The sequence below is a fragment of the Rhinopithecus bieti genome, unplaced genomic scaffold (genome assembly GCF_001698545.2).
Source record: "Rhinopithecus bieti isolate Rb0 unplaced genomic scaffold, ASM169854v2 scaffold_7605, whole genome shotgun sequence".
NCBI lineage: Eukaryota > Metazoa > Chordata > Mammalia > Primates > Cercopithecidae > Rhinopithecus > Rhinopithecus bieti.
Genome location: NW_016805506.1, coordinates 1,464,914 through 1,471,754, shown reverse-complemented (window position 1 = coordinate 1,471,754; position 6,841 = coordinate 1,464,914).

Genomic DNA, 6,841 nt, shown 5'->3' with positions numbered 1-6,841 from the left:
AACAAAATGGAATGCAGAGAAAGGCTGGTTATAGTCCTCTCAAATCTTGATTTGCCTGGGTTAAACTTTTGATTACTCAGAGCTTACTTGTCTTTTTTTTCTTTTTCTTTCCATTTATTTATTTATTTATTTATTTATTTATTTATTTATTTAGATGGAGTTTTGGTCTTGTTGCCCAGGCTGGAGTGCAATGGTGAGATCTCGGCTCACTGCAACCTCTGCCTCCCGGGTTCAAGCGATTCTCCTGCCTCAGCCTTCCGAGTAGCTGGGCTTGATGACACCTGCCATCACACCTGGATAATTTTTTTGTAGTTTTAGTAGAGACAGGGTTTCACCATGTTAGCCAGACTGATCTCGAACTCCTGATGTCAGGTGATCCACCTGACTCAGCCTCCCAAAGTGCTGGGATTACAGGCGTGAGCCACCACGCCCAGCCCAGAGCTTAGTTTTCTTCCACTCAGAAACAAGAGATTTTGAAGAGAAGATTATATTAAGGTAAGATTATAGTAAGGTAATAGTTGACAATGGTTTTATTACCTTGTGAAAGTGACATTCACACCCTAAAGCACATGATCCATAATCCAAAATAGTGAAAACAGTGATGAGGTAATAATGATTAGCAGTGAAAATAATGACAAGGTAAATATCGTAGGTGCTTAGGTAACAATGACAATATAACAATGGTACTAATCATCATACTTTATAGTAAGAAGAATATGAATCATTATGTACTTTCTAAGTTTGGGGCACCATATTAGGGATTTCAGCAGCACACTCTCATTTAAGCTTTACTATACAAAACAAAAATATCACTGCCCTCATTTTATAGATGTGGAAATCAAGTCTCAAAAAGTCAAACTGGTTTTCTCAGGGTCACAAGAGTAGAAAAACTAATAGCTAAGACTTAAATCTATCTTTCTATGGCTCTCAAAATCATGTTTATAGTTATTCCGTCAATAAATAACAAACTAATACCTACAATAAGCCAGGCACTCTTCCAAGTGGCAGAAACAGTAAGAGTCATGGGGCTCAGATTTTGTAAGGTTTATGTTCTAATCAGGAGATACTGGAAATAATAAGGAAATAAAACATTTAAGATAGTAATAAGTGCTATGAAAAAGATAAATATGATGCTATGATAGTAAGCAATTGATTCTTTACATTGGGTGACTGTGAATGCCACCTAGCTATAAATGACAGGAAAGGACAGCCATGCAATATATGGTGGGGAATAATTCTAGTAGGAGGGAAAAGTTAATACACAGGCCATAGGGCTACAACGACATTAGACTTTTGAGTAATAGAAGGCATGGCTGGAACATAAGGAAAGCTGAGTATGAGTGATTCTAAAAAGATAATCAGGGTCTTGATTATTTAAAAGGTCTCATGATCTACTTGCAGATCATAGTGAACAGTTTTGATTTAATTTTAAATGCAATTGGAAACAGTTGGAAGATTTTAAGCAAGCAAATTACATAATCTGATGTATGTTTTTAAAAAGATGACACAGGCTTCTGTGTAGGATTACTTTAAGACTTCTTTTTGGTCTTATGACTAAGAGTGTAAGTCATAAGATGAACAAGGAGTATTAAAGTAAACCTAAGAAATAATGATGGCTTGAACCAGGGAAATAGTAGTAAAAATTAGAAGTAAATGAATTTGGAATACTGTTTTGGATGTTCAGTTGACAGAATTTAGTGATAGAATGATTTTTAATGATAGAATGATTCTAAGGCATGGAATTATTAAGAATAACTTCTAGATTTTAGGGTCTGAAAGCCACATATCGAAAGGACAATGACTAGGTCATGACGTGGGAAAAAGGCTCAAAATCTCTAAATTTGTAATTCATGACATTTCATGATATTTCAGGTCATGAAGTGGGAAAAAAGCTCAAAATCTCAACATTTGGTAATTCCAAGAATATATATTTAAAAAGATATTTTATAAAGGGGTATGGTATTCAAGGAAGCCTGTACCAAAGATAAAAACATGGTGGTTACTTGCAAACAGATGGTAATTGAAGCCGTGTGGCCAAATGGCTGGACAAGCTAACCTAGAGAAAGAGTTCAGATATGAGAACAGAGGTGGCCAGAAATAATTTTAGAGGCCAAACCAAAAATTAGCAGTCAGGCTGAAAAAGAGTGACAAAGATAACTGAGAAGGAAAAGCTAGTGCAGTGGGATTAACCCCAGGAGAATATGTTTTTCTAAAAGAGAAAAAAAGTGATTCTTTAAAAAAGAAAAAGTGACCAGTTCTGTTGAGTGTTTCTGAAAATTTGAATAAAAAGAGAAGAAATGACAATCAGACATAACTTGGGATAGTTGATGGTCATAACATTTCAGAAGGCTGGTGACAATAAAAGCCTAAATAGAAATGAGTTAGGCTGGGCACTGTGGCTTATGCATGTAATCCCAGCACTTTGGGAGGCCAAGACGGGAGGATTACCTGAGCTCAGGAGTTAAAGACCAGCCTGGGTAACATGTTGAAACCCATCTCTACCAATAAAGCAAACAAGAAATAGCCAGATGCAGTGGTGCACACCTGTCGTTCCAGCTACTTGGGAGGCTGACGTAGGAGGATCACTTGAGCTCAAGAAATTGAGGTTGCAAAGAGTCAAGATCACACCATTGCACTCCAGCCAGGGCAACAGAGTGAAATCCTACCTCAATAAATAAACAAATAAATAGAAATGAGTTTATGAGAGAATGCAGAAGAGAAAGTAGATTGATACTCTATTACTTGCCGTATGTTGGTAGGGAAAGGATTTATTTTGAAAAAGTTGGCCTTTTAGTAGCCATCCAACTATAATTGACTTGGTTAGAAATGTCATAGAGAAATGGGTAAAGGTATAAGAGTAGTACCTCTGAAATAAAAAAAAAAAAAAATACATCAATCGGGCCGGGCGCGGTGGCTCAAGCCTGTAACCCCAGCGACTTATGGCGAGGCCGGAGGACGGGGCGGATAACGAGGTCAGGAGATCGAGACCATCCTGGCCTAACACCGGTGAAACCGGGTCTCTACTAAAAAATCAAAAAAACTAGCCGGGCGACGAGGGGGCGCCTGTAGTCCCAACTACTCGGAGGCATGCGACAGGAGAATGGCGTGAACCCGGAGGCGGGTTGCAGGTGAGCTGAGAACACCGGCCACTGCACTCCAGCCTGGCGGCAGAGCAGGACTCCGTCTCAAAAAAAAAAAAAAAAAAAAAAAAAAAAAAAAAAAAAAAAAAAAAAATTACATCAATCCTCAAATTTTCATTAAATTATTTTAAAATAATCTAATTGTGGGCTAAGTTCCACTCTAAACAATACACACATTTTTGCAATGAATAAAACATTTATATTCCGAGGAGACCAACTGATGTGCCAAAGCATAAAATAAAATAACTGGAGTACCAATCAACCTCTAGGATGGGATAAGGTGATTCTGACTGACAGCAACAGTTTTATGGGTAAAGTCAACATTTACAAGACTTGGAAAGAGGAGGAAAACTGATAATTGGGTAAGTCAGAGAAAAAGAGGAAGGACAGTGGCATCCAGTGTAGCTGGGGCATAAGTTGGCAAGGGGTAAAGAGGTAGACTGAGGCCAATATTTAGAATATCTAGGTTCTATGTAATTTATGGTGATATAAACAAGGAGCCAGTAAATAGCATTAAGGAGAGGAGTAACATGATCCAGGCTGCTTTATAACGGCAGCATTTCATTACTGGTATGTGCACGATGATTTGGAAGATAAAGAGACTTGCTCAAAGGCTCCTGAAATAGACCAGATGAGAGGTAATGAGGTATGAACTCAGGCACTACAAATAGAAATGAAGAATGGGGAGAACTTTCAAAGATGTTTCTGAAAAAAAAGAAATAATGGTTTGCTGGTTTGCAAATTATTCCATTGCTGTGGGCTCATAGCAATCCATTCCTGTGGTCCACTCCATGGTGAGTCAGACAGTTATCATTTACAGTGCATGAATTAGTGGTCTGGGGATTACGACTGGCTGAAATGTGTGAATGGTGCAAAAAGGTGGGGCTGGGAGCTATAATGAGAGACAGATGTAGAGAGAGAGCATTGAGAGTCCTCCGCACATGGCAAATTGTGGCGTGTGGTTAGTTTATTGATAAGGAGGCTCTTGGAGCTTGCTGCAGCCACCACAGAGGATTTTGCTTACCTCTGGCCATCTGCTCCAGCTCTGGTTATCTTTTCTTCTTCCATCCAGAGTTCCAGAATGACTTTCTAAAAAAAATAAATAAATAAATAATGGAAGGAGAGGGAAGAAGGAGAAAAGGAAAGAGCTATCACCTCCTCAGATTTGGGTCTGTATTGGGGGAAAGGGGATGCATGCATGCACTCACACTCAGAAACTCTTGTTCCAGCATGTGAAGTGAAGTGGAAAAAGGTATTGGTGCTTTGATTGAAGCTGGGGTAAAAAGCCTAAAAGCCCAGTCTTCTTGGCTGACCCGACTGGGCCCTCCTAAGTTCTCTATTGAGATTGTGGCGAGTGCAGTCAGTGAACCACTGATCCAGTGCTCTCATTTTTCATCCTATGAAACTGAAACTTTGAGCAATGAGGTGACTTGCACAACCGTCACATAGCTGTTCAGTGGCAGAGTGATGCCTGAAATCAAGTTTTAATCCTGGGCTGTTTTCATAATGTATTCATTTCATTCAGAATTACAGGCTACCTCTCTGATTTCTTACAGTTTCTTGCTCAATGGATTAAGCATGTCTTTTTCATCTGATCTTTTCAAATCTGGGGCCTTACTGACCATGGAAGAAATCCCACTTTAAGGACTGGAAAATTCCTAGAGAGAGTAAACAATCTACCTGTGAGCATCCTTTTCATATGCAAATTAACCAAGAGCACATCATGTCCTTTGCCCCTCCACATGCCTCCCCTATCTGGCTCTTGCACTCCAGGCCAATATCCCTCTAACCTAATCACCCCAGGTCTAGGTACCAGGCAACTCAGGACAGCTCCTACACTCCACAACTCACTGAAATTATTCAAATTAGGCAATCATAAGCCTAGTCTTCACCTGGTCCTTCCTGTGAAAATCACAATAAAAGCTGTTACTCACATACTTTTCATATTCCTACTGCTTCCTGCCCAACGCTGATACTTTCCATGTGACCTTCTTGCATAGTGTGGCATGCTCCTACCTCTTGGGAACTGTAAGTAACAAACTGTCTTTTCAACGCTAGGCTTCTTCTGATCTCCAACAGATCAGGAGAAGCCTGAATACCTGAATAACAATAAGACCTATGTTTTAAAACACTCATGTCTCTTCCCTGTTCTTACTTGTCTTGACTATCTCACCCACTGCAGTGTGAGCTCCTGAGACTAGGAAGAAGATTTTGCTCTACTTTGAAGTCTCCAAGTACCTGGCACAAATAGTGAATACCTAACACTTATGTTAAAATTATGAATGTGGGTTTTTAATAAAACTTGGAAATTTATTACATGAAAAAACCTCTAATAGGCATGACCACCATTCTCAATGAGCTGATAGTCAAGTCTTACCCAGGAAAAACAAATATGCACCTGGGTAACTGAAATAGAAAGTTAGTATGTAATATGTCAAAATAGAGACTCAGATAAGATGCATTCACATACACCAGGAAATACAATTATCATGGGTGTCATTTAAGAAGTGGAAGTGGGTATTGATAGGCAAAGCCAGGTATAAGGCATCTCGGTAGGTAGGACATAAATAAAGTCACAAATGTAGAAAAACAACAAAACATTAATTACCATGTTTTAAACACGTCAACATCTCAATTTTCCTTTACAAAATGTCCAGACCATTAGCATCATTTAAAAGATAAGTCTTCCTCTGTTTTCTTTATCTGACCAACTCTTCTGTACTCATTCTGTGAGAAACCTGTGATTCCCGAAGTCCAAACTTCTCCCTCTTCACTGTTCCCATCGCCCCTATCTCTCTCAACCATAAAATGTATCGTGTAATATTGTCCAACTGTCAATACTTCTCATTAGACTTTAAACTCCAGGAAGGATCTCTCTCTCTCTCTCTCTCTCTCTCTCTCTCTCTCTCTCTCTCTCTGTGTGTGTGTGTGTGTGTGTGTGTGTGTGTGTGTGTGTGTGTGTCACGGGACAGGGAATAGTGGTATCAGTCTTGTGTTGCTCATTGCTATGTCCACATCATCTAGCACACAGTGAATATTCAATAAGGGTTGACTGATCAATTGATTGCTAAAAATGAGAGAAAGGAGTTTTTCCAATTTGGCTGCAGTCAGAACTGTGTCAATGAGCTGGGAGGTGACTATATAATTTATCATTTCACCTGTGATACTATTAAAGTTAAAGAGGATGCGATTGTTAACTCTGTTGTGACAACAAGAATAAATGAGACTTGCTTTGGCAAGTCAGGGTTTTAAGTTACATCTTGACTCAACTATTGTCTGCCCTTAGCCTGGTCTAATACAAAATTTCACAGAAGACAAAAGAGGCAGCCTTAAAGATAACTTCAGAGCTCACACTGATCCTTCCTCCATTCTCTTGATTACTTGCTCTGGGAAAGGTTTGGAGGACTTCAACCTTGGATACAAAAAGTTGCCAGAGAGTCTAAGACAAAGTTTATTAATAGTAATAATAAAAGTAGTGGTAGTAATAATAATAAACTGTCTTCGCTTTTAATTGTGACGTTACAAAGTACTACAAATTTAGTGGTTTTAGTGGCTTTAAATTTGTTGTCTTAACAGTTTCCATAGGTCCAAAGGCCAGGTATAGAGTGACTGGATTCTTCACCAGGCTGAACTCAAGGCATTTCCTAGGGCTATGGTTATCACCAGAGTTTTGTGATCCTCTTCCAAGCTTGCTGGGTATT